Genomic DNA, 27535 nt, shown 5'->3' on the forward strand with positions numbered 1-27535 from the left:
TAGCCTGCTCCTCCAAATTCTCCCAGCCTCTACCCAGCACCCAGTTCCAAAGCCGCTTCCACGTTTTCAGGTATTTGGTACAGCAGCAACCCACTCCTAGTACCAATTTTCTGTTTTAGTCCATTTTCTGTTGTTATAACAGATACTACAGACTAGATAATTTATAAAGAACAGAATGTTATTTGGCTGATGGTTCTGGAATCCAGGAAGTCCAAGAGCACAGTGCTAGCATCTGGCCAGGGTCATCCTATGGCAGAAGGCATCACATGGCAAAGGAGCACATGTGTGAGACAGAGAGAAAAAGGAGGACAAACTACTGTGATAATGAATCCACTCCTGCAGTAACAGCATTCATCCATTCATGACCTAATCGCCTCTCTTTTTATTTATTTATTTATTTTATTTTTATTTATTTATTTTTGAGACAGAGTCTCACTCTGTCGCTAGGCTGGAGTGCAGTGGTGTGATCTTGGCTCACTGCAACCTCCGCCTCCCGGGTTCGAGCAATTCTCCTGCCTCAGCCTCCCCAGTAGCTGGGACTACAGGCACGCACCACCACGCCCAGCTAAGTTTTGTGTTTTTAGTAGAGACGGGGTTTCACCATGTTGGCCAAGATGGTCTCAATCTCTTGACCTCGTGATCCACCCGCCTCAGCCTCCCAAAGTGCTGGGATTACAGGCGTGAGCCACTGCACTTGGCTTCTCTTTTTATTGAAACAGGGTCTTACTCTGTCACCCAGGCTACAGTGCAGTGGTACAATCAATCCTAGCTCACCACAGGCTCGAACTGCTGGGCTCAAGCAATCCTCCAACTTCAGCCTCCTGAGTAGCTAGGACCACAGGTTCTAATCACCTTTTAAAGATCCTACCTTTTAGTACCATTACAATGGCAATTACCTTTTTTTTTTTTTTTTGAGATGGAGTCTCACTCTGTCACCCAGGCTGAAGTGCAGTGGCACCATCTCAGCTCACTGAAACCTCTGCCTCCTAGGCTCAAGCAATCCTCACATCTTAGCCTCCTGAGTAGCTGGGACTACACACGTGCACCACCACGCCTGGCTAATTTTTTGTATTTTTTGTAGAGATGGGATTTTGCCATGTTGGTCAGGCTATTCTCAAACTCCTGGGCTCAAGGGATCTGCCTGCTTCGGCCTCCCAAAATGTTGGGATTATAGGCGTGAGTCATCATGCCTGGCCTAGGTGATTCTTATGATCAAACCAGTCTAGGAAACATTGACTTAGACCAGTGCTTCTCAAACTTTAATATGCATACAAATAGCCTGGGCATTTTGTTAAAATGAAGATTCTAATTCAGTAGGTTTGGTGTGGGGCCTAAGATTCTGCCTTTCTGACAAGCTCCCAGATGACGCTGAAGCTGCTAGTCCATGCTTTGTGTAGCAAGGACTTAGAACAATTCTAATATAACTTTCTTTGAGATGGAAATATTCTGCATGGCCCAATACGGCAGCACTAACCACTTGTAGTTATATAGCATGTGAAATGAGGCGGATATGACTGAGGGGCTACATTTTAAATTGTATTTCATTTAGATTAATTTAAACTTAAATTCAAATTCAAATAGACACATGTGGCTAGTGGCTACCATATGGAAAGCCAGATTTAGAACATTCTTCAGGATAAGTTATTGCTGAAGAAAGTACTCCAGAATCATTCCAGGTTAGTAAGTTATGCTGGTTTTTCAAACCTTTGATTTAGAAATTAGCATTCTCAGGCCAGGCTCAGTGGTTCACGCCTGTAATCCTAGCATTTTGGGAGGCCAAACTGGTTGGATCACCTGAGGTCAGGAGTTCAAGACCAGCCTGACCAACGTGGTGAAACCCCGTCTCTATTAAAATACAAAAAATTAGCCGTGTGTGGTGGCGGGAGCCTGTAATCTCAGCTACTTGGGAGGCTGAGGCAGGAGAATTGTTTGAACCCAGGAGGCGGAGGTTACAGTGAGCCGAGATTGTGCCATTACACTCCAGCCTGAGCAACAAGGGCGAAACGCTGTCTCAAAAAAAAAAAAAAGAAAAAGAAAAAGAAAAAGAAATTAGCATTCTCATATAGTAAAGACTGTGGGTGGTGTACTTTCTTCCTGGAAGCCTCAATCGAGTCATGTTGTCTGTATAATGTGCTTTCTAGGAAATTTTTCTTTATCTCAACTTCTGCTATTTGGTTTCTAAAGTTTGTTTCTCATTTACAAAATTTTCCAAAGTCATCAACATTTAAGAAAGGGAAATAGGGTAACTCATTTATTGAAATATTTGTTATTGAAAAAAATTCACCCTAAAATAATTCTGAAGGTCCAATTCAGAAATAGCAAAACATATTTGGGACTGTTGGCAACTCTATTTATCAAGGAGTTGAAATACTTAAGGCTGTTCACGCCAGAAAACATTTGCAGTCATTTCCTTCGAGAGACTGCCAGAAAATTGGTCCATCCTGCACTGCCAAAACATTTTATGAAAATTTAGAGCTTGCCTGTTATTTGTGGAAACTGTGCTAGCAAATAGGTAGACGACAAGGACTTGGTTGTTCATGACACGAAACCTTTAATGTCTTATGTCGTGCTTTGGAAGTTTGCAGGCTTAGGCTTAGTATATTTTTCTTTCCCTATCCTAGCCAACACTATATAATAAAAAAGTTTTGCACACTGTGAGTTTACACAAAGCATCCCACAGAGCCACAGATTTTCATCTTCTTTTCTCAGGCACCTGGGTTGATGGTCCCCACCACTGGAGGGGAGAAGAGAAGCCATTGAGAGTACTGTAGTATTCAGGCCTGCTGGGTCCAGGTCTTTAGACCACGTGGTGGACTGACTCTGTCTCTCTAGATGCCTAGAGGCAAGGTTTGGAAAGACAGCTTGCTGGGAATGTGTGAAGCAGAGTGTGTTGGAAATTTCCAAAACTCAGGAGCTAAACGACTTCTTTAGGAAAAGGAGGAAAATATCCTCTGAGTGAATTTCGTGTTAGCTTGTCTAATTTCACTGTGCTCTATACTCAAAGTCTATAGGATTTTGCACGAAGAACTATTTGTGTTCATTTACATAAACATGTAAGAGTCCATTTGCTTAATATATGAATACCTATTTGTGCCTATGAGAAATGCGAGCAATGCGTTAACTTAAATTGCTTATTAATTTATCTGCAGATCATATATGTATTGCAGGACCTGTTGTGTGGTAGGCTTAGTAAATACTTCCTGTCTGAATGTGGAATGAATGTGCATGATGTTACACGCAGATGAATTACGATGCTGGATGCTGGCTTTAGCTGGGTGGTCTGAAACAGCTCTGAGAGGGGCTTATGTCTGTGGGCTTTTCCAGTCATTATAGTCATGTCGCCCAGGCAGGAGTTCGGGCACTCTGTCGCCCAGGCCAGAGTTCAATGGCGTGATCTCGGTTCACTGCAACCTCTGCCTCCTGGGTTCAAGAGATTCTTGTGCCTCAGCCTCCTGAGTAGCTGGGACTACAGGCACCCGCCACCATGCCCAGCTAATTTTTGTATTTTTAGTAGAGGCAAGGTTTCACCATGTTGGCCAGGCTGGTCTCAAACTCCTCACCTCAGGTGATCCACCCGCCTCAGCCTCCTAAAGTGCTGGGATTACAGTCGTGAGCCACCGCGCCCTGCCTATCCTGTCATTTCCTAAAAGTAATTTGAGATTTTTAATTTTGATTTTTTTTTTTTTTTTTTTTTTGAGACAAGTTCTCATTATGTTGCCCAGGCTGGTCTTGAATTCCTGGGCTCAAGCGATCTGCCTGCCTTGGCCTCCCAAAATGCTGGGGTTACAGGCATGAGCCACCATGCCCGGCCCAGTCTGAAATACTTAAAAATGGTAAGTCTTTGGTTTTGAGTTTCTCTGATGTGTGTTTGTCACTGAAGTGGTGTCCAGTCCATATTTACACCTTTTCAATTACTCACTTAAAAATGTTTATGCTCCTCTGCCTGCCTCTTTTGAGCATGGTTTTATTTTATTTTGGAGGTTTTCTTACTTTGTTTTGCCTAAATCCCTTTATGTAGCGTCAGTCTTAAATGTCACCCTTTGGCAAACCTTGATGAACAGCTTCTCAAACTTTTTTTCTTTACTTTTCTTTTTCTTTTTTTTTTGAGAGAGGGTCTTGCTCTGTTGTTCAGGCTGTAGTGCAGTGGCATGATCACAGCTCATTGCAGTCTCAAACTCCCGGGCTCAAGCAATCCTCCTATCTCAGCCTCCCAAGTAGCTGGGACTACAGGTGCACACCAACAACCCTGGTTAATTTGTTTAGTTTTTGGTAGAGATGGGGTCTCACTATGTTGCCCAGGTTGGTGTTGAATTGCTAGCCTCAAGCTATCCTCCTGCCTCAGCCTCCCAAAGTGCTGTGATTATGGGCATGAGCCACTGTGCCTAGTCCTCAAACTTTAACCTGCATCAGAATCCCCGAGGAGATTTGTTAAAACACAGATTGCTGGACATACCCCCTGGTTTCTGCTTCAGTGGGTTTGAGGCAAAGCCCAAGAAATTTGCATTGCTAATAAGTACCCAGGTGAGACAGATGCTGCCACTCTGGGGACTGCACTTTGAGAACTGCCGACCTAAGGGATCAAGGCATTGAACAGCAACAGCTGCTGACGTCATAAAAGGAGAGACGACCAGGTGTTATGTGCCTCCTGATGAAAAAGCACACTACCTACCATCTAGGAAACATTCTTGCCAAAAAACAAAAACAAAAACAAACAAACAAACTTGAATCTTACCAAATTACCAATTTGTAGGAAATACAGGCAGAGTAACATATGGGGATGCAATTGGCCAAGTCCAGAACATAGAAACCAGGATTCTTCAAATAACAAATTACAAAAAAAGAAAGAAGAGAGAGATGGAGGAGGAACCCATAGATTAAAAGAGATTTCAGGCCAGGTGAGGTGGCTTATGCTTGTAATCCCAGCACTTTGGGAGGCCAAGGTGGGAGGATCACTTGAGGACAAGAGTTTGAGACCAGCCTGGCAAATATGGTGAAACCCCATCTCTAATAAAAATACAAACATTAGCCAGGCATGGTGGTGTGTGCCTGTAATCTCAGCTACTCAAGAGGCTTAGGCAGGAGAATCGCTTGAACCTGGGAGGCAGAGGTTGAGGTGAGCCGAGATCACGCCACTGCACTCCAGCCTGGGCGACAGATTGAGACTCTGTCTCAACAACAACAACAAAAGATTTCAAAGGCCTATCAATCAACTGCAACTACGGACCATATTTTCTTCTAAAGCTGTAAAAAAGTGTATTTTTTTTTTTTTTTTTGAGACAGAGTCTCACTCTGTCGCCCAGGCTGGAGTGCAGTGGCACAAGCTCAGCTCACTGCAACCTCTGCCTCCCAGGTTCAAGGGATTCTCCTGCCTCAGCCTCCTGAGTAGCTGGAACTGCAGGCATGTGCCACCACACCCGGCTAATTTTTTGTATTTTTAGTAGAGATGAGGTTTTACCGTGTTAGCCAGAATGGTCTCGATCTGACCTCGTGATCCGCCCACCTCTGCCTCCCAAAGTGCTGGGTTTACAGGCGTGAGCCACTGTGCCGGGCAAAAATGTGTATTTTTATCAGAAAATTGGAAATTTGAATAATAAGTGGCATCTTATGATATTAAGAAATTATTTTAAATTATTTATTTATTTATTTTTTTATTTTTATTTTTTTTTTTTTTGAGACGGAGTCTCGCTCTGTCGCCCGGGCTGGAGTGCAGTGGCCGGATCTCAGCTCACTGCAAGCTCCGCCTCCCGGGTTCACGCCATTCTCCTGCCTCAGCCTCCCGGGTAGCTGGGACTACAGGCGCCGCCACCTCGCCCGCTAGTTTTTTTTTTTTGTAGTTTTTAGTAGAGACGGGGTTTCACCGTGTTAGCCAGGATGGTCTCGATCTCCTGACCTCGTGATCCGCCCGTCTCGGCCTCCCAAAGTGCTGGGATTACAGGCTTGAGCCACCGCGCCCGGCCTATTTTAAATTATTTAGGTGGCATTATGGTTATGTTGTGTGGTACACAGGATAATAGCTCCCCCAAAGATGTCCACATCCTAATCTCTGGAACCTGTAAATATGTGGCAGAAGGGACTTTGCAGATGTGTTTAAATTAAGGATCTTCTAGTGGGGAATTATCCTGGATTGTCTGGTTGTGCCCAATGTAATCACAGGATCCTTATGAAGGAAAGAAGAGAGTAGGGGAGTCAAAGTCAGAGAAGGGAATGTGACAATGGAAGAAAAGGTCAGAGAGAGAAAGAAAGAGAGCTTTGGGGCCAGGTGGAGTGGCTTGTGGCTGTCATATTGGTGCTTTGGGAGTCTGAGGCGGGAGGATCGCTTGAAGCCAGAAGGTTGAGACCAGCCTGGGCAACATAGTGAGACTGCATCTCTATTAAAAGTAAAACAAATTAGCTGGGCATGGTGGCATGCTTCTGTAGTCCCAGCGACATGGGAGGTTGAGGCAGGAGGACTTCTTGAGCCCAGGAGTTGGAGGCTGCGGTGAGCCATGATTGCACCACTGCACTAATGCCTGAGCAACACAGTGAGACCCTGTCTGTAAAAAAATTTTTTTTAAAAAAGAGAGAGCTTTGAAGATGTTAGATTGCTGGCTTTGAAGGTGGACAAAGGACCACAAGCCAAAGAATGCAGGTGGTCTCTAGAAGTTAGAAAAGACAAGGAAGTGGATTTCCCCCTAGAGCCTCCAAAAGGAATGCAACTGGACTGACCCATTCTGGACTTCTGACCTCCAGAACTGTAAGATAAACTTCTGTTTGTTTTTTTTTTTTTTTTTGAGATGGAGTCTCACTCTGTCGCCCGGGCTGGTGGCACAATCTCAGCTCACTGCAACCTCTGCCTCCTGTGTTCAAGCAATTCTCCTGCCTCAGCCTCCTGAGTAGCTGGGACTACAGGCATACACCACCACGCCCGGCTAATTTTTGTATTTTTGTACCTTTTCTTTTTTTTCCGAGATGGAGTCTTGCTCTGTCACCTGAGCTAGAGTGCAGTGGTGTGATCTCGTCTCACTGCAACCTCCACCTCTTGGGTTCAAGTGATTCTCCAGCCTCAGCCTCCCGAGTAGCTGGGATTACAAGCATGTGCCAGCACACCCGGCTAATTTTTGTATTTTTAGTAGAGATGGGGTTTCACCATGTTGGCCAGGCTGGTCTTGAACTCTTGACCTCAAACAATCTGCCTGCCTCGGCCTCCCAAAGTGCTGAGGTTACAGGAGTGAGTCACCACACCCAGCCAACTTCTGTTGTTTTAAGTCACTAAGTTTGTTATAGCAGCAATAGAAAGCTAATACGGTTATGTTATAAAAAGGGTCATCAGCTGGGCATGGTGGCTCATTCCTGTAATCCCAGCAATTTGGGAGGCTGAGGCGGGTGGATCACTTGAGGTCAGGAATTTGAGACCAGCCTGGCCAACATGGTGAAACCCTGTCTCTACTGAAAATACAAAAAAAAAAAAAAAAAAAAAAAAAATTAGCTGTGCATGGTGGTGGGCACCTGTTATCCCAGCTACTCGGGAGGCTGAGGCAGGAGACTCGGTTGAACCCGAGAGGCAGAGGTTACGGTGAGCCAAGATTGCACCACTGCACTCCAGCCTGGGCAACAAGAGCGAAACTGTCTCTAAAAAAGGAAAAAAAAAAGCTATATTTTTTAGAGATGCATAATTAAATATTTACAAAATACTAGAATTTGTTTTGAAATACTATGGCAATGGGGAGAATGGAGAGAGGTGTGCAGGGACAGAATTGACCATAATTATTGGGGCTGAGTGATGGGTGCATTCTTTGTGTATTTTAAAAATTGATCACAAATATATACACACGAAAAAGAATAGTTACATCTAAGTGTTATAAACCAAAATACTTCTGAAGACCTAGCTTGGTGAAATCCAAGCTGGTCTCACCTAGGGGTGGTAACACAGCCAAAGTGGGAGTATTATAAGGACTGAAGTGAGAGGGACCTTTCTTCAAGTTGGCACTGGAATGGGAGAAGACCTAAAGGGCCCAGCCCAGGAAAGACACAGGCTGGAAGGGAAATGAATGATGTGAGGCCCTAGGACAGTGGAAGAGTTAAATCAGCAAATACATACGAGGAACAGAAAGACAGTGAAATGAACCAGTCAAGGAGCAAAAATTGTGCCGTGTTTCACAGAGTCAAATGTTCTACTTGCCCTCTCTTAGGCTCTGGTTCACCTTGGTGTTCAAGAGTAGACAGATGCCCACTTCCATTCACCATTTTGCTTCTTTTTGCCCTCTTTTCCGGTTCTTTTGAACCCATGCTACCTGAATTATATCCTTCCTTTTGTCAGATACTGTTGCTTCCTATTTCCATGATTGCCTATTGTATTAGGCCATTCTCACATGCTATACAGAAATACCTGACATTGGACAATTTATAAAGAAAAGAGGTTTAATGGTTCATGGTTCTGCAGGATGTTCAGGAAACATGGCACTGGCATCGGCTTGGCTTCTGCTGAGGCTTCAGGAAGCTCCCAATCACGGTGGAAGGCAAAGGGGGAACTAGTATATCATATGGCAAGAGCGGGAGCAAGAAAGAGGGGGAGGTGCTACACACTTTTAAACAGCCAGATCTCGTGAACTCATTCACGAGATAGCACCAAGGGGTTGGTGCTAACATTCATGAGAAATCCTCCTCCCACCATGCCCCATCTCCAACACTAGGGATTACAGTATAACATGAGATTTAGAAGGGACAACATCTAAACTGTGTCACCTATATTCATTTGACTTTATGCTTTTCCAATGAATTTTTCTTGGTTGTTTGCTTTTTTTTTTTTTTTGCTTGTTTTTGGCAAGACAGAGGCAAACAAACAGAATAAAAATGCCCACATGGGTGGCATACATGGAATGCAAAGGGCCTCTAAATGTGTTTTTCTTCCCAGCCACCATGTTGGTTTACAAATCTGTATTATTTTTGTTTATTTTTATTTTTTTGAGACCGAGTCTCGCTCTTGTCGCCCAGGCTGGAGTGTAATGGCATGATCTCGGCTCACTGCAACCTCCGCCTCCCAGGTTCAAGCGATTCTCCTGCCTCAGCCTGCCGAGTAGCTGGGATTACAGGCGCCTGCCACCATGCCCAGCTAGTTTTTATATTTTTAGTAGGCACGGGCTTTCACCATGTTGTCTAGGCTGGTCCCAAACTCCTGACCTCAGGTGTTCCACTTGCCTCGGCCTCCCAAAGTGCTGGGATTACAGGCGTGAGCGACCACGCCTGGGTATTTTTAGTTTTTTGAGACGGAGTTTCGCTCTTGTTGCCCAGGCTGGGGTGCAATGGTGCGATCTTGGCTCACTGCAACCTCTGTGTCCCAGGTTCAAGTGATCCTCCTGCCTCAGCCTCCCGAGTAGCTGGGAATACAGGCGCATACCACCACGTCCAACTAATTTTTGTATTTTTAGTAGAGACGGGGTTTCTCCATGTTGGCCAGACTGCTCTTGAACTCCTGACCTCAGGTGATCTGCCTGCCTCGGCCTCCCAAAGTGCTGGGATTACAGGTGTGAGCCACCGCGCCCGGCCTCAAATCTGTATTTAGGCAGAGGACTCTAAGGGGAGGAAGGGTCCACAATTTACCTACACAATACCCTGCACAGGTGTAAGGTGAAAACTGCTGTTGGCTATGAATTAAAGCAAAGCTTTCATTATTAAGATGACTAAGGTTTAATATAATTGGGGGCCTTATGAACGATAATTCACTGTAAGAAGGAGGAGAAAATAATTGGAAGGCAAATTACAATAGCCTTAATAAAAAAGAAGAGGGGTACAGGGAAGTTGTCTGCAACATTTCCTAAAATGAGGGTGATGCTTTACCAGCAGGGATGAACGTCAAGAACCTAATGTTTAGTGAAAGAAGCCAGCCTCAATAGAGGACATATTATGCGAGTCTATTGATAAGATATCCAGGAATAGGCAAAACTAATCTATAGTGATAGAAATCAGAATGATGGTTACCCGAGCAGGAGGCATCATGAGAAGATTTTCTGGGGTATTGGAAATGATTGTTTGTTTATTTATTTATTTGAGACAGGGTCTCGATCTGTCACCCAGGCTGGAGTGCAGTGGCGTGGTCATAGCTCATTGCAGTATCGCACTCTGAGCTCAAGGGATCCTTCCATCTCAGCCTCTCGAGTAGCTTGGGACTACAAGTGTGCTAATTTAATTTTTTAAATTAGCTGGCCATGGTGGCGCGCACCTGTAGTCCCAAGTATAGTGAGAGATATATTGCTCAGGCTGGTCTCGAATTCCTGGCCTCAAGTGGTCCTTCTGCCTCAGCTTCCCAAAGTGTTGGAGTACAGGTGTGAGACACCGTGCCCAGCCAATAATGTTTATAACTTGGTGTTGGTGACAGCACATGGGTGTATGCATATGTAAAAAATTAAGCTGTAGATTTATGATTGTGCACTTTACGGTGTGTAGGTTAAACATCAACTGAAGAAAAAAAAAGGATGAGACCACACTTGGCCTTGTGGATTGCTAATCCAGCTGGCTTGCTGCCTACTGTGCTGCGCGTCACTCTCCCTGTGACCATGAAACTCGAACTGCCCTGACTGTTCCCAGCCTCTGCCCGCTCCAGCCACTGGCCCCGTCAGTGCTCATCCCATCTCTGGTTGCTCTTGCAGACATCACGTTTCCACTAGGAGAGGTGGGCAGAGCCCTCGGAGTGGTAGCAGCAGCTAGAGGGGTGGTGGGATTTGCAACTGTTTCTACAAGTTTTCTGCTTAATAACCATCAATGGGTCCCCATTCCCCACAGAATGAAATTCAGACACCTTAGCATAGCACTCCAAGTCCTGTCTAAATTGACCCCTTCTTCTTCTTATGATTATTTTTTGAGGCGGGGTCTTTCTCTGTCACCAAGGCTGCAGTGCAGTGGCGCGATCTCGGCTCACTGCAACCTCTGTTTCTCAGGCTCAGGCGATTCTCCTGCCTCAGCCTCCCGAGTAGCTGAAACCACAGGCGTACACCACACGCCTGGCTAATTTTTCATGCTTTTGGTAGAGACGGGGTTTCACCATGTTGCCCAGGCTGGTCTCAAACTCATGAGCTTAAGCAATTCACTCGCCTCAGCCTCCCAAAGTGCTGGGGTTACAGGCGTGAGCCATTGCACCTGGCCGCTGCAGTGACTGTTCATTACTTTGTGCACATGCCATTCTCTATGCGCTTCTGTGTTTGTCAAACTCTGCATTCTTCCCCTCTCAACTCAAATGTCACTTCTTTTACCCTCTTAAAAAATAGGCACATGAGGGACTAACACTTGTGGAGTGTCTGTTATCAACCAGATAGCATTTAGGTGCTTTTCATACCTTATCTTCTTTAACTTTCACTCTAAGACACTTCTCCAAATCAATTTTATCCACTCTTAGCTCATAGTATTATAGTGCCTTCCATAAAACAGGCTGTGAAATCTTTAAGTGCTATAGACACAGTGCCTCAGGTCTCTACATTCTCACTTTACAGAAATACTTGAGGCTCCCAGCCCCACAGTTGGTTGGCTTGAAATATGAAAAGAAAACTGTTTCAATAATGGTCCCAGCAGAAACAGAAGATATAGTCATAGGTTATTTTGAATTTACTAGGTTATTTACAGAGGTGTGGGTAGGTTCAAGGGAACTAGCAAGAGATGCTGAAGGAGCCAGGGACTGGCGGAAGCTGGAAGGTGTAACTGCTTCTCCCCCAACCCCTCACCTTCCTGAAGACCCAGTGAGAACCAAAGCTGTGAAAAGGGGACCCCTGCCAGGAGCTGTCATTGTACTGCCACTGCCACTGTCACTGCCAGAACTGAGGTCCTAGAAGGAAGGGGCATGCGGGAGGGGGAAGGACTCAAATGGAGAATAACCAGAACAAAAGGTGTAAAATGAAAAAAAAAAAAAATTTTTTTTTTTTTTTTTTTTTTTTTGTGAGACAGGGTCTCACTCTGTCACCCAGGCTGGAATTCAGTGGCGTGATCTTGCTCACTGCAGCCTCGACCTCCCCGGGCTCAAGCCATCCTCCCACCTCAGCCTCCTGAGTAGCTGGGACTATAGGCGTGCACCATCATGCCCAGCTAATTTTTGTGTTATGTATGTATGTATGTATTTATTTATTCTGTAGAGGTGAGGTTTTGCCATATTGCCCATGCTGGTCTCAAACTCCTAGGCTCAAGTGATCCACTTGCCTTGGTCTCCCAAAGTGCTAGGATTACAGGCATGAAAATCAAAATGATAAATGTTTTAGTGAAATGTCCAAAAGGCCAGTTGTTGCTGGTAAACTGCAAATTCATTCATGTAGTTATACAAAAAATATAATATAGGTACATCTAAAAAGGTTCGATATGGTAAAGGGTGTGGTAATAGATCCTAGTTCCTCTGAAGATCTTAAAACATATGTCTATCTATCTCTGTCTTCTCTTTGGATGGGGTGTAAACTCCTGGAGTATTCAAACTGTCTTATTCATTCTGGTATTCTCACTTCTGGCAGAGTGACACGTAAGCATTTAATACATCACTGAATGAAGGACTGACTGAATGTAATAATGGTCAAATGTAGTGTAGTGTTCACTGAGGTTATGCCAGTTTTCACAGCATATAAAACACTTGAGTTGGCCAAAGTCAGCTTAGGTGTCATGCATTTTGTTGGTAAAAGGCTAATGTAATTTTTTTTTAATGTGGGGATTTGTTAAGCAAAGACCATGTGGTTTTCTGATAGATTTGACTAGTATTTTCCCATCTGTGAAGTAAATGTAGCAGATTTTATTATCCCCATTAAAAAAATTAAAACAATCTGAGGCATGGAAAGGTTCTAAAGAAATATAGTTAGTTGAGATAGACTAATGATAGACTTGAGATTCCAGACGAGAGACAGGGTCTCCCATCCACCTCCTTTTGCTAGAATATGATGCCTTCCTGTTAGACTAGTTTCTCTGTCTTCCTATTGCACTTCACTTCTTGATCTTTTTCCAGGGAAGCTACTCTTTTGAAGTTAAAAAAAGAGGTTTATTGTAAGCAACAATAACAATACAGAAAACAATTTATATCTTACAGATATGTGCTCTTGATTTAATGAGGAAAAAAGGGCAAATTGTTGGAGAAAAGGATCTGAAGATGTTTGTAAAGTCACTATTTTAAGCAATCAGTTATTTAATACCCATTCTGGATATTTTTGGATTTTTACACTAAGGTGAAAATATGAATAGTGGATTTGCTAGTTACAACTTAGAGCTCTAGTCTCTGCCAGACTTAGGCTTCTGTGTTTTAGGGAGAAAGATGCCCATTTAGTGGGAAAACTAGAGGGAGTCCTCACTAATCCTAAAACGTTAACTTTATGTATGCAAATTATATTGTTTCTTTCTTTCTTTTTTTTTTTTTTGAGATGGAGTTTCGTTCTTGTCGCCCAGGCTGGAGTGCAGTGGCACTATCTTGGCTCACTGCAGCCTCCGCCTCCCCGGTTCAAGCGATTCTCCTGCCTCAGACTCTCAAGTAGCTGGGATTGCAGGCACTCGCCACGCCACCCAGCTAATTTTTGTATTTTTAGTAGAGATGGGGTTTCGCCATGTTGGCCAGGCTGGTCTCAAACTCCTGACCTCAGGTGATTCACCTGCCTTGGCCTCCCAAAGTAGGGGGATAACAGGTGTGAGCCACCGCGCCTGGCCGATATTGTTTCAATATAAGCATGTGTACTGATGAAGATCTAGATTAAACTTGCTTATCTAGGGAAGATTATCTTTTCACTCTCACTAATATTGAACTCTAAAAAAGGTACAAAAGGAAGTAATAAAACGCACTTGAAATACAGGAGTATTTTGCCCTGGACTTGGACTGGATGGGGTGATGTGTCTTTTTGAAGGTTGTCACAGGTTTGGGGCCAAATCAGGAGAACTATAGGAGCAAATTCACAGGAGCAAATCTGAGGCTTGAAAAATATATCATGAAAACGTGAATTTCACCAGCTTTAGTTCTTACTCTTTCAGTTCACAGTCTCTTTATTTTCATGTTTTCTAGGCAAAGTTAATTTAACATAATAATAGTAGTTATTCATTTATCCATTCATCCATTCACTTATTCAACTAATATTTGCCAAATTCTTACTGTGTGCAAGACACTTACATATAACATAAGAGAAACGGTGATGTTCCAACCTGTGTTAACATTATGAAAAAGCTGTCTCAAATTTATTTTGGCAAAGGGAAAAGCAGGGTATAATAAAATTATTATTATTGAAAACTTTATATACATAGTGGATAAAAGCATAATTGATGATAAGGGTGGAAGGAATTATTAGGACATATTTGAATATATTAATATATTCAGAAGCTAACTGCCACTTATTTGCTGTGTAGTAATTTATTTTCGTCATCCGTAAAATGGGAATGAGTATCTACCTCATAGGAAAGTTGTGAAAGAACATTGCAAATATTGGAAATTTATCTGTAAAGAGACTGGCGTGATTCTCAGCACATGCTCAACAAATGGTAGCTATTGTTATTATGGATAATTCGGATTTAATACAACAAAGAGTCACACTTCTATAAATCCTTTGGTGAGGATAGTAACTGAGAAGATGTTCTAGGATAGATAATTCAAATTTCATTTTTAGAGTAAGGGCTTCAGTAATTTCATGTTAAGATAAATATGAAAAATAGATTAGGCATCAGTGAGTCAGGCAATTCTGCAATCATAGTAGTATTACTACAATTTAATAGAGTCCATAGAAGTAAAAAAGGTATAAGTGATAAGCCAAAGTAAATCTTTCTTTTTTTGTGAGACGGAGTCCCATATAAATCTTTCATACATAGAATGTAGAGATGAATTTCAAATATTTGCATCGCATCGGGATTAGAAGGACAGTGGCCACTAATTAAGAATTTAAGTCCTCCTCAGCCCTGCTGGTGCCCATAATAAGGGTTTGTTTAGATTAAACTTCTGTTTAATTTCTTTCCGTTAAAGATCTTCTTCTGGCTTTTTTTTTTAGACGGAGTTTCGTTCTTGTTGCCCAGGCTGGAGTGTAATAGCGCGATCTCGGCTCACGGCAACCTCCACTTCCCGGGTTCAAGCGATTCTCCCGAGTAGCTGGGACTACAGGCGCGTGCCACCACGCCCGGCTAATATTTTGTACTTTTAGTAGAGACAGGGTTTCTCCATGTTGGTCAGGCTGGTCTCCAACTCCCGACCTCAGGTGATCCACTCGCCTCGGCCTCCTAAAGTGCTGGCATTACAGGCATGAGCCACCGTGTCCGGCCTCTTTCTGGCTTTTAAAAACATGTTTGGGCCGGGCGCGGTGGCTCACGCCTGTAATCCCAGCACTTTGGGAGGCAGAGGCAGGCGGATCACGAGGTCAGGAAATCGAGACCATCCTGGCTAACACGGTGAAACCCCGTCTCTACTAAAAATACAAAAAATTAGCCTGGCGTAGTGGCGTGCGCCTGTAGTCCCAGCTACTCGGGAGGCTGAGACAGGAGAATCGCTTGAACCCGGGAGGCGGAGGTTGCAGTGAGCCGAGATCTGCCACTGCGCTCCAGCCTGGGCGACAAAACGAGACTCGTCTCAAAAAACAAAACAAAACAAAAAACATGTTTGAACCTTCATCTTAGAACACTTCAACATTTTCTCCTATGTGATATACATTATAGAATTGATAGGACCAAATCTCACTCTAATATTTGCATATCATCAACCTAGTCTTTTTATTTTCGCCTTAAAGTTTACTTGAATTTGGCATTAACATTTAGTTTTTCATTTTTAAAGGATTAAAATAATAGAGCCATTTGATTCTGTGCCACTTGCCAATGTTTAGATACAATAAACACTTTGACTTTTGCTTAATACTGCAGAAGCTGCAACTGGAAAATTCTACCCTGCGTTGTAGACAATGGACATATTTCACAGGAGTTTTTTGTTTTCAGTTTTAAGCTCTGATTTCCAATTATGATTTAAAAAGTATTTCATGCCCTCTGCACTAAGTTAGGTGATCACAGATGCAAAACCTACACCCAGCTTTGGAAAGAGTTCTAGAGAGAGAAGCCCTACCAATGGTTTGTTTTTGGCTAACATAGCACGTTGTATTAGTTTTCAAACAAAAGTTTGAAATCAGCTTATACCTAACCTCAGAACGAGGGACAGATGTTTTTCTCCGGCATTCTGTTTGCTGTAATTTGTGCTGAGAGATTCGTTGGTCGTTTTGAAGCGATTTTTACGCCCCCTCCTTGGTGCGACCTCCACTTGCGCTATGGGCCCTGCCCGGTGGGAAAGGCAGCGGGCAGAAGGGACCCCAAAACGCACTTTCGGGGATGCTCCTGAGTCAGTGAGCAAGTGATTTCCCCCTGCGGGTTCATCTAGTTCCCGTTAGCTCAACCCTGGGTTTAGAGGAAGAACGAAATCCAGAGAGTGAAGCTGGGAGGGGAATGCGTGGCAAAAACTCATGAAAAAAAAAAAAAAAAAAAAAGCAGTTTCAAGGACTATGCTGCAACCCGCCAAGCGGTGGCTTTGCTCAAGCTGCTTGTAACCAGCTGCTTCTCCCTGCTCCTCGAACTTGCTTGAGTTCCGAGGGAAGCGCCTGCTTTTCGGGTGCGTGGCCAGGGTGGGTGGTGGCCAGGATTCGAAGGCGACAGCGAAGGGGAGCGAGTTCCTGGGATGGAACTTGACGCGGAACTCGGGGTCCCATCGAGGGGCTCCACACGGCCTCGGGTGCTTGGGCTGCGATTGGTTTTTCATTTGGCATAGGCGTGGGGGGTAGGAAGCAAAGTGCCAAGGGCTTTCCCGGGCTCACAGTGTCTCGCGGTCCGCCACTGCCTGCGGTGGCGCTTGGCTTGATCCCGACTAGGGCCCAGCACGCGGCGGCGGTCAAAGGGCGTGCTCGCAGCAACCGCAGGGCACGCGGGTCGGCCGCGCGGGGGGCGGGGCGGCGGTGGCGGTTGCGGGGCATGCGCGGCTCCGCGCGCGGCTTCTCAAACATGGCGGCAGCGGTGTGAAGCTCGGTGCCGGCTCGCGCGATCGGTGGGACAAAATTTCGTTGTTTTCACCGACGAGACTGGAGGTACGTGGTGATTCCGGGCCCCGTAAGGAATGGAGAGGCGGAGCTGTCTCCCGGACCCTGACCGTTGTCCGTGGGCGGGCGGAGCCATCTGCGCGCGTCCCGTGCGAGGAACGCCCCCTTACGATCCCGCCGATGTCCCATCTCAGCTCGGCCTCGCGCTTCGGTCTCCCGCCCCAGGCGCCCTCCGCGGACGCCCCTCAGCCGCTCTCGCGCTTCCCCTCACGCTGCCCCGGGGCCCCTTCGCCGCCGCGGGGTTTGGGCGCCCGGCCGATAGCTTCCACCCGTCCCCTTGCCTGCAGCGCGGACAGCGCCCTCCGGCGCATCCTCCCTGCCTTAGGTAGGGCTGGGCTGGGGCCCGGGAGGCGTCACGGTGGGCGGCGGGGCCGAGGAGGGAGGTTGACTTTGCCTGGTCTGGGCTGGGATAACTTTTGGAGTTTGGGAGGGAAACGTCTGCCCGGAAGGATGCGCCGGTGGCGGCGTGCGGGCGCGGATTCTGGTGCCAGGTGCGCGCCGCCGGGCTCCTGGCGGGGGCTGGGGGCGCCGGTGGCTCACCTTAGCGGTGCAGCGGGACCGGAGGGCGCGTCCCGTCCGGGGCTGGCGGGGAGGCGAGGGGGGGCTCTAAGCCTCCCGAGGGGACGAGAGACGGCCGCGATGGCCGTGCCTCGCGGCCTGACCGAAAAAAAGTTGCTGCCTTCACTTACAAACAGTCCCGAAATAGTTTCTTACCTTTGTCCCTTTTTCCACCTGGATCGTGCTTGTGCCCCATCCAGGTGTGAAGAGCCGGAGGGAGAACGGGTCTAGGCGAATTTGCTCGATTTTGCGCCTCGAGGTTGTACATAGATAGCGTCCTGGGCCGACCTGTAATTCGGCTCCCCCACCCCCCAAATGTTTGGGCAGCACAAATATTTACTTACAGGCTCCCATTTGAGACTATTGATTTTTGAAAAAGAGGTTGTTAAACATTTGTCAAGCATCAGAAAGTGTGATTGCAATTTGAAATTTGCTTCTTGTTTGTAAATTAGGAGATTAACGTTTATGACTTAGGGCATCTCTGGAAAGTTAATGGATCGATTAGTGGGGGTAAACTGAGGCAGGGAAAGTAAATAACTTGCTTATGATCATATGATTTACAGAACTATTGGAGATAGTTGTTTTTTTTTCCGAAACAACTTCAGATGCTGCTGCATTTTAATGACCCCAGAGCTATTCATATTTGTTTTGAGGGAAAAGTATTTTAAGATGTACAACATTTATGGAGTACAACTGCATATGATGAGCAATTGTTTTATAACAATGATTCATAAACGCATATTTAATTCTTTTCAATAACAGTGTAGGGAAATGTTTTTCAATAATGACGATTTTGCCTTTTATTTTTCTTACTCATTAAATAAAGTATTTCCAATGACGAATGTGCTTTCAGGTTCTGTGTGTGTGTGTGTGTGTGTGTGTGTGTTTTCTATTTAATGGGAGAAATGTGAAAATAAGCTTTTGGAAATGAATCCAGTGGGATTTTGAGAAAAGATTGAGTTTATGAGTATTCACCTGATGCCTTGTATTTAGCTTTGTCTGTAACCTTTAAAATAGTCTGATAGAATGTAAAGAAGGCCGGGCGCGGTGGCTCAAGCCTGTAATCCCAGCACTTTGGGAGGCCGAGACGGGCGGATCACGAGGTCAGGCGATCGAGACCATCCTGGCTAACACGGTGAAACCCCGTCTCTACTAAAAAATACAAAAACTAGCCGGGCGAGGTGGCGGGCGCCTGTAGTCCCAGCTACTCGGGAGGCTGAGGCAGGAGAATGGCGTAAACCCGGGAGGTGGAGCTTGCAGTGAGCTGAGATCTGGCCACTGCACTCCAGTCCGGGCGACAGAGCGAGACTCCGCCTCAAAAAAAAAAAAAAAAAAAAAGAATGTAAAGAAAAAACAGCATTTAAACTGGCTTTGAAAGTTTTGAATAAACTTTATATATATATCATGCAGCCATATGAACTTCTTAAGGATGTATACTTGTTTACCCCAGAGAACTTGATTTGCTTTGAAATTGGTAGTTGGAAAAAAAGATTAATGTAACTCTACTGCATTGTTGTATGTGCCGATGCTTTGAAGTTGAGTGTCATAACATGTACAAAAAACATTGGAGTCAGTCTAAAAAAGGTGTATCAGTTTTTCTTATGAGATGGTAGATCAGTCCATTTGATTTATGATTCCATCAACACATCTTTTTTTTTTCAGACATTCTGGCTCTGTCGCCCAGGCTGGAGTGCAGTGGCGCGATCTCGGCTCACTGCAAACTCCGCCTTCCGGGTTCACGCCATTCTCCTGCCTGAGCCTCTGGAGTAGCTGGGACTACAGGCGCCCGCCACTGCACCCAGCTAATTTTTTGTAATTTTAGTAGAGACCGGGTTTCACCGTGGTCTCGATTTCCTGACCTCGTGATCCGCCCACCTTGGCCTCTCAAAGTGCTGGGATTACAGGCGTGAGCCACCGCGTCCAGCCCATCAACACATCTTTATTAAGCACGCCTGTGCTGTCTTTACGATGGAGTTCAGTTTATTCAGAGCCCACTATGTGTGCTAATTTCTGGGTGTTTAAGGCTTTCCACCCATAGTTTATTCCTGAAAATTTCAGGGGGTTATAGCTAAAAAAACAATTTGAATGTAGAACAAGTATTCCTTTCATTCACAGGGCGAACTCGAGAAGTCAGTATTTTTGTCATAATTCTCCAAACAAAATTCTGAGTGTAACTGCAAATTATTTCTGACTTAGGTGATATTAACTTTGTGATTTTTTTGGTTAGGATTATATAAAGCTATATATTTTGATGAGATTATTTTCTGGTTCAAATAGATACATACTGGTTAAGCTTGAGGGGAAAAATGAGTTGCTGGTATAAATAGAAATCAATATGTGTTCTGGAGATTGGGTAATTTTTAATACTAAGCAACCTCACTTCTATTACTAAGTAGTTTAAGCTGTAATTAAGTTTTAACTGGTATTTTAAAGCACTTTGTTTTTTCAAAATATTGCAGAAATCTCTGAGCTCAGAAATAACAAATAAGGGTTATGATCTTCAGCTATAAGCCAGATGTGACTCTTATTTTCTTTTGGGCTTGTTCCTTTTTAGCTGCCTGCCTGTTCCTCCCAGATGCTTCCTATCACCCCTCTTCCTGCCCCTGTTCCCTTTGCTGTTGGTGTCTGTTTCCGCATCAGTGAAATGGTCAGGGTAATCCTTTGCTGCCTCACTGAGAAATAATTAATGATGATAAAGTGCCTTGAAAAGGCTGAGTAAATACCAAGTCTTTTGAATTAACATGATGTAGCCACTTGTTCCATTTAAGGAAGAGCCAAATCCCAATTTTAGTTTGAGCTCTTGGGGGTGGGAGAGAAAAGTTTCACTTGAATATTTTACTGCCTTTCTTTTTGGGTTAATAGCAATGCCTTTTGTAACTCTAGTAACTGGAACACGGGTGGATATACAGCAGTATCCTCTGCTGTTTGCCTTATTAGTCACCTCTAGTATTTTTTTTTTTTTTGTCTTTTGACCTGGTTATCCTGTCTGCCATTTTTCTCCCGCTATTCTCTTTCCACTTGTAAATGGAAATCTGAGGTAGTGGTCGTCTCTGTTAGCTCCCCTCTCGGGGTGGGGAGGGTAGGTCTCACTGTCTCCTCATAGTCATATTCCTGATTTTTAGGATATACAGGAACCAAGTGGGCTCTGCCAGCTGTCAACCTTAGAGCTATGAGCTGTGGTGCAAAGATTAGTCTGGCGTTGCCAGAAGGTGTTTTGTAGTTTGCAGTGGGCAAATCAAGCATCCCTAGCTAGTAATTTTAGAACTCTCAGTAATTAATGTCTGAGAATTACTACGTAATACCTTAGAATTTGAACTGATTGTTGATTCCAGGAACTAAAAACCTGGACATTTTGAAAATAGCAAATGTTGGTGATTTTTTTTTTTTGAAATGTGCTCACGCTCTGTTGCCCAGGCTGTAGTGCAGGGGCGTGATCTCAGCCCATTGCAGCCTCTGCCTCCTGCGTTCAAGCAGTTTTCCCACCTCAGCCTCCCGAGTAGCTGGGATTACAGGGGTGTGCCACCATGCCCAGCTAATTTTTGATTTTTTAGTAGAGACAGGGTTTCACCTAGTTGGCCAGGCTGGTCTCAAACTCCTGACCTCAGGTGATCCTCCCACCTTGGCCTCCCAAAGTGCTGCGATCACAGGTGTGAGCCACCATGTCCGGCCGTGTTGGTAATTTTGAAAGAAGAGTTTATACCCATCCCTGGCTTTGGGGCTTAATATTCATGATCTCTTTGTCTTGGGGAAATAGATAAAAGAAACCACTGGCGTTTATCTTAGATTAAAATGGCATAATTTATACCACTATATGAATACTGGTATAATTTGGTGGTAAGTACATGTTTTAGACTCTTAATCTTTTTTTTTTTTTTTTTTGAGACGGAGTCTCGCTCTGTCGCCCAGGCTGGAGTGCAGTGGCCGGATCTCAGCTCACTGCAAGCTCCGCCTCCCGGGTTTACGCCATTCTCCTGCCTCAGCCTCCGAGTAGCTGGGACTACAGGCGCCCGCCACCTCGCCTGGCTAGTTTTTGTATTTTTAGTAGAGACGGGGTTTCACCGTGTTAGCCAGGATGGTCTCGATCTCCTGACCTCGTGATCCGCCCGTCTCGGCCTCCCAAAGTGCTGGGATTACAGGCTTGAGCCGCTGCGCCCGGCCACTAGACTCTTAATCTTAAGTACGTTAGGCTTTGGTTACCATTTATAAAAAGAGTTTGTGGTGGTTCTTTTTTGATACAGAGTCTTGCTCTGTTACCCAGGCTGGAGTGCAGGTACAATCTTGGCTCATTGTAACCTCTGCCTCCTGGCTTCAAGCGATTCTCCTGCCTCAGCCTCCTGAGTTGCTGGGACTATAGACATGTACTACCACGCCCAGCTGATTTTTTTTTTTTTCCCCGAGATGGAGTCTCATTTTGTCACCCAGGCTGGAGTACGGTGGCACGATCTCGGCTCACTGCAACTTCTGCCTCCCAGGTTCAAGTGATTCTCTTGCCTAAGCCTCCCAAGTAGCTGGACTACAGGTGTGCACCACCGAGCCTGGCTAATTTTTGTATTTTTAGTAGAGTTGGGGTTTTGCCATGTTGGCCAGGCTGGTCTCAAACTCTTGACCTCAGGTGATCCACCCACTTTTGCTGCCTCCCCAAGTGCTGGGATTACAGGCAGGAGACAACGAATCTGGCCCTTTTTTTTTGAGAGTCTTGCTCTGTTGCCCAGGCTGGAGTGCGGTGGTGTGATCTCGGCTTACTGCAACCTCTGCTTCCTGGGTTCAAGCAATTCTCGTGCCTCAGCCTCCTGATAGCTGGGATTACAGGCGTGCATCACCACGCCCGCTAATTTTTGTATTTTTCGTAATTTTTATTTTTAGTAGAGATGAGATTCACCATGTTGGCCAGGCTGGTCTTGAATTCCTGGCCTCAAGTGATCCTCCTGCCTTGGCTTCCTGAAGTTCTGGGATTACAGGTGTGAGCCACCTTGCCCTGCCACGGTGGTTCTTAAAAATAATTTGAAAAAATTTTAGAAACTGTCAAGATTTGAAATGTGTATGTGTTCTTTGGTTTTCATGACAAAGGCAATTTTGTTTATTTTGTCATTATGTTGTCTATACCTTGGCAACCTTAGAAATAATACTGATATTTATTATTTATTTATTTTTGAGACGGAGTCTTTCTCTGTTGCCCAGGCTGAGTGCGGTGGTGTGATCTCGGCTTACTGCAACCTCTGCTTCCTGGGTTCAAGCAATTCTCGTGCCTCAGCCTCCTGAGTAGCTGGGATTACAGGCGTGCATCACCACGCCCGCTAATTTTTGTATTTTTCGTAATTTTTATTTTTAGTAGAGATGAGATTTCACCATGTTGGCCAGGCTGGTCTTGAATTCCTGGCCTCAAGTGATCCTCCTGCCTTGGCTTCCTGAAGTTCTGGGATTACAGGTGTGAGCCACCTTGCCCTGCCAACGGTGGTTCTTAAAAATAATTTGAAAAAATTTTAGAAACTGTCAAGATTTGAAATGTGTATGTGTTCTTTGGTTTTCATGACAAAGGCAATTTTGTTTATTTTGTCATTATGTTGTCTATACCTTGGCAACCTTAGAAATAATACTGATATTTATTTATTTATTTATTTTTGAGACGGAGTCTTTCTCTGTTGCCCAGGCTGGAGTGCAGTGGCACAATCCTGGCTCACTGCAACCTCTGCCTCTGAGGTTCAAGTGATTCTTCTGCCTCAACCTCCTGAGTAGCTGGGATTACAGGCGTGCTCAACCATGCCCAGCTAATTTTTAAAAAAATAATTTTAGTAGGGACGGGGTTTCACCATGTTGTCCAGGCTGGTCTCGAACTTCTAACCTCAAGTGATCCACCTGCCTTGCCCTCCCAAAGTGCTGGGGTTACAGGCGTGAGCCACCGTGCCCGACCTGGAGAGGTTTTAACATAAGCAATGGAGATATCTTATTGTGTGAAAAATGAAATATTTGAGGATCCTGTAGCAGTGAATGTGATGGTGCTGTTCATCTTAATATCATGATCATTTGACCTAGATTACATGAATTCCTTATTTGAAGAGTTAAAACCTTTAGAATAAGCTTGACTCTGTGTGAGTAAAGACCTGGGAAATATTTGAAGATAGCACTTGATTATATACTATTTGTGACTGTGTTATGGCTACAGCTCTGCCCCTTCCTAAGTTTATAGAAGCAAATTGTTGTTAAGAGGGGAAAGAGAGTGCCCACTTTCGGTGGTAATGTACCGTTGTAAACGTCAGAACTTCAGAAGTTTACCGTTGTAAACTTCAGAATATTACAATTCTTGGGCATACCTTGAAGATTCTTTCATTTCTCAGAGAAGAGTTTGTGGGGCTCTCTTTGGTTGTGTTTAGAATACACATTTGATTTTTCTCAACCTCTGTTTCTCATAAAGATTAACTAGTGTGAATTATAGACAAACAGCTCCATTTGGTATGTACCTTATAGCCTTGACATAGTTTTTTAAGTGTATTGACAATGTGCTTTTTTTTTTTTTTTTTAAAAACATTTGGCCACTTTTCCTACCTTTTATCAGTTTTAGCTGATTTAAGATTTGATTATGTATTTATTTTTAAATACTGAATCAAACGTGTTTCTTCTTTTCAGTTCTCTTCGTCTTTGAATACAGTTGGAAACATGTGCCCTTTGCTATGAACTGTTGCTTTTTTCTTTTGAAATATTTTTAAAAATGTTATTTGCAGTATTTTTCTCCATAATGTTATTTAAAAAGCAGTATAGTCGGTATTAATTTTTAACTAACTTGATAGAGTTTCATAAATCTGTTCAAATGAAACATCTTTGGTCATTAAAAGAATTAAGATATAGTAGACAATAGTAAGTATATTTAGATATTGTTTGGTTTTGGATTACTTTAGAGACTCTGATTTGAGATTTTTTTGTGTGTTGAAATTTGAGAAGTTGTAGATATATTTGAATGGGTAATTTGCTGACACCTGCCTGCGTTTGAGGTATTTTCAAGGATGTTTAGTTTTCTGGTCTCTTCAGATTGTGGTTTATTGCATGCTTTTCTGCAGTCTGTTGTCTAGTGGGGATTGTTGTTGTCATCATTTCCATTATTTCTTGTAGGGCTGATGTTAGAAACCATAAATCTAGACTGCAGTGATAATAGGAAAAGCCTGTAACCAGATCCAGTTCTTTTGTCAAAATGTCGCACCATGAGCTGCCTGTAGTAAACTGACGTGCCCTGCCATTAAAGTCCTTCACATATGTCAGTGGGTAGCAGGTCTTTGGGCAGTTAGCTTGTAGCTGTGCTTTAAAACCTTAGGAATTTACAACTATAAACTGGGATTTTGGCAACCCTTGACTTATCTTTCATTTATCTGTTTTCTGACATAACATACTTCTTCACTAAATACATAGCTTTCACAGAAATCATTTTAAAATTGCAAGTGATTAACTTACAGGTTATGATTTTTTTGGATAACTTAAATTAGAAATTTTTGAAAATAGTTAAGTCTTCTTAGGTTTGTTTTGACACAGAAAAAGATTAATTACTAATTTGTTTGGGGTGGACTTTACTAAAGCGTAATTTAAAATTGCTCCTTTAGAAACCTTAATTTCCTCTAGAAGGCTTGATTTGATAAGTTGTTGCTACCAAAAATGTTCTTTGATTTTATTTTTTTTTTACAGATTTCAGAAATATAGAGATGAAAATGTTCCTTTTTTTTTCTTTTTTTTTTTTGAGACAGAGTCTTGCTGTGTCGCCCAGGCTGGAGTGCAGTGGCATGATCTTGGTTCACTGCAGCCTCCGCCTCCCAGGTTCAAGCAATTTTCATGCCTCAGCCACCCGGGTAGCTGAGATTATAGGCATGTACCACCACAGACGGAGTTTTGCCATGTTGGCCAGGCTGGTCTCGAACTTCAGACCTCAAGTGATCTGCCCACCTCGTCCTCCCAGAGTGCTGGGATTACAGGCATGAGCCACTGTGCCTGGCCCAAAAATGTTCGTTCGTTCCCTTCCTCCCTCCCTTCCTCCCTCTCTTCCTTCCTCTCTCTTTCTCTCTTTCTCTCTTTCTTTCTTCTTTCTTCTTTCTTTCTTTCTTTCTTTCTTTCTTTCTTTCTTTCTTTCTTTCTTTCTTTCTTTCTTTCTTTTCTCTCTCCCTCTCTCCCTCTCTCTCTCTCCCCCTCTCTCCCCCTCTCCCCCCCCCCTTTCTTTCTGATGGAGTTTTGCTCTTGTCACTCAGGCTGGGGTGCAGTGGCACAATTTTGGCTCACTGCAGCCTCCACCTCCTGGATTCAAGCGATTCTCCCGCCTCAGCCTGCCAAGTAGCTGGGATTACAGGTGCCCGCCACCACACCTGGCTAATTTTTGTATTTTTAATAGAGATGGGGTTTCACCCTGTTGGCCAGTCTGGTCTCGAACTCCTGACCTCAAGTGAGTCACCTGAATTCAGCCTCCCAAAGTGCTGGGATGACAGGCGTGAGCCACCGCACTTGGCTTGTTCTTTCTTAATATTGATTAATCTTAATTCAGAGATAGAATTTTAGTTTTAAATGTAATTACAATATTAGAGTTCAGTGTTTTTCTGATTACTTTTATAACTATGTTAGAAAATGTGACATTTGATTATTTACTTGAGTGAATTGAGTAGATACTTGTGGAATCTTAAATTGATGACTCATGTTCAATTAAACAAAATTATGTATGACTATACAATGGAATATACACTTTTTCTATCCTGTATTAGGATAATCACCATTACCAGAAACAAAATCTTAGTTGAAAGAGAGAGCTTCTCTTGGTCAAAGAAAAATACACAACTACAATGTATTTTAATTAAATCAGTATTTTTTTTTGCATTTAGGCGTAAATGTGAAGTACTTCTTGAAACAAAATAATAAACTGTTTCAAGTTAAAAACATAAAGGTGTTGTTTTATGCAGTTAACTCAGACCTTCCTCTTCACAATAAAGGAGGGCGTTTTTGTTTGTTCAAGTCTAAAAGTAGTATCTTTACAAGATAGATTTAGAAAGGAAAAGCACCCTTTCTGCCTGTGCTATTTAATTAATCTCTGGTAAATTGTGTACGTATAATACTCCATCACTTATTCCAACATTTTCTTTAAAACACCAGCAAACATATTTGTGAATCTCTTATCCTTGAAACTTCTTATACTGTTGATAAACTCAAGGGGATATGATGAAACATTTTTTTCAATAGATTATTTTGTGAATAGGGACTGTGTCTTTTTTTGGTGAATATTGGTTTACAGCACATGTTTTAGTTATACCTATTATGTAGTTGGCATTTATAAACTGAATTCTATAATGGTAACTCATTTATATGGAGCCTGTCTTTTTGAGACCACAAACATCCTAGAAAGAGATAAAATTCAGAGTTAAAAAAAAAAGATCAATCAACTACTGGGAAAGAGAGAGATATTGGAGGTGGGGGATTGTCTCAGATCTCACAGAATTTTCTCCTTGGCCCATTGACTTAGACTTGTGTCTAAATTAAGACAGCTGATTTGATATTGCAGGAAGGAACAGAGAACACCAATAACAGCCAAAAGAAAAATCTCAGTTGAGCGCCGTGGCTCATGCCTGTAATCCCAGCACTTTGGGAGGCCGAGGCAGGAGGATCGTTTGAGCTCAGGAGTTTGATACCAGTATGGGCAACTTAGTGAGCCATCGTCTCTACTAAAATTAAAAAAAAAAAAATTAGCTGCCGAGCTTGTTGGCACATGCCTGTAGTCCCAGCTACTTTGTGTGTGTGTGCGGGGGTGGCGGGGAGGGATGCGGGGCATGTGCTGAGGCAGGACAGTCACTTAAGCCCGGGAGGTCAGGCTGCAGTGAGCCCTGATTATGCCACTGCACTCCAGCCTGGGCAACAGAGTGAGACCCTGTCTCAAAATAAAAAAAAAAAGAAAAATTTTGTCAAAAAATTGTTTTAGGCCATGCATGGTGGCTCACACCTCTAAT

General features: G+C 43.8%; 1 protein-coding gene across 3 annotated transcripts in view; it reads left to right on the forward strand.

The window, feature by feature from the left end:
- The first annotated feature begins 16875 nt into the window (after nt 1-16875).
- SCML2 (Scm polycomb group protein like 2) overlaps nt 16876-27535 on the forward strand; it is a 107640-nt gene continuing 96980 nt past the window's right edge. For all 3 annotated transcript variants that reach the window (XM_033201534.1, XM_033201535.1, XM_033201533.1), the window contains exon 1: nt 16876-17009. The gene's annotated coding sequence lies outside the window, so the exon portion shown is untranslated. The remainder of the gene's footprint in view (nt 17010-27535) is intronic.

This window comes from Trachypithecus francoisi, unplaced genomic scaffold (genome assembly GCF_009764315.1).
Source record: "Trachypithecus francoisi isolate TF-2019V2 unplaced genomic scaffold, Tfra_2.0 Lachesis_group6, whole genome shotgun sequence".
NCBI classification, from domain to species: domain Eukaryota; kingdom Metazoa; phylum Chordata; class Mammalia; order Primates; family Cercopithecidae; genus Trachypithecus; species Trachypithecus francoisi.